Consider the following 899-nt stretch of genomic DNA (forward strand, 5'->3'; position numbering starts at 1 on the left):
TAGCGGCAAGTTTTTTTTTTTTCTTCTTCTAATTGAAAGTAAGGAATTGCATCATCAAATCTTTTATGCTATAACATATGGCCGTTGTCATATAAGGCCAATGATTCACTCAGGGTCATCAGCTAAGTTAAATCTTACATCCTCAAAGTCAAGGGTTTGCAAAAAGATCAATCTGGATGGTCTTTGTAACTACAAAGTATCAAACCTTAAAATCATTGTTTAGAGATGTTAAGAAGGGAATTGTGCATTTATTTAGCGCATGTTAAAGAGTTGGGCTATTAAGTGTGAAGATCACCCCAAATAACAAATCGATCAAATATTTTCCAAACCGTTCTGAGATTTGTGATCATGAGGATCTTAACTATACAACACACACACACACACACACATTTTCAGATGCATTTGAAACATTTTACTTTGATTCAGAAATCTTTTTTCTGTATCTATTCACTGTCAAAACATACACAAATCTAAATATTCTCTGATCAGAGTGAAAACTGTGAACCAAAAACGGCAGTCGGTAAAGAGGTAATGGGTAATCTCTCACTTGTAGAGCTTTTATTGGTGATGAGGAGGTGATCTGTAATGAGCATAAACATAAAAGTCCCATTTTTCACATAGACTAAATAAGATCGCTCAAGAGATGCAGCAGAAAATCTGCCTTATATGGTGATCAAAGATGCTTCTTTGTTGGCTTTCTTGGCTTGAGAAGTAAACGTGTTGCTAGTGTAGCTCCTTGTGGCGCCCTATACTCCTATCTCGCAACACAACTAGCTGTGGAAGTAAATAATTGTTTTTGGGAAGTTCACTTATTTGCAATTTAAAGATACAACTTTAGAAGTACACATTTAACCAAACATTTGTTCAAAATGTTGTTTCAAAGTAAGATTTCTGTCACT

The sequence above is a fragment of the Etheostoma spectabile genome, chromosome 21 (assembly GCF_008692095.1).
Source record: "Etheostoma spectabile isolate EspeVRDwgs_2016 chromosome 21, UIUC_Espe_1.0, whole genome shotgun sequence".
In the NCBI taxonomy this organism is placed as follows: domain Eukaryota; kingdom Metazoa; phylum Chordata; class Actinopteri; order Perciformes; family Percidae; genus Etheostoma; species Etheostoma spectabile.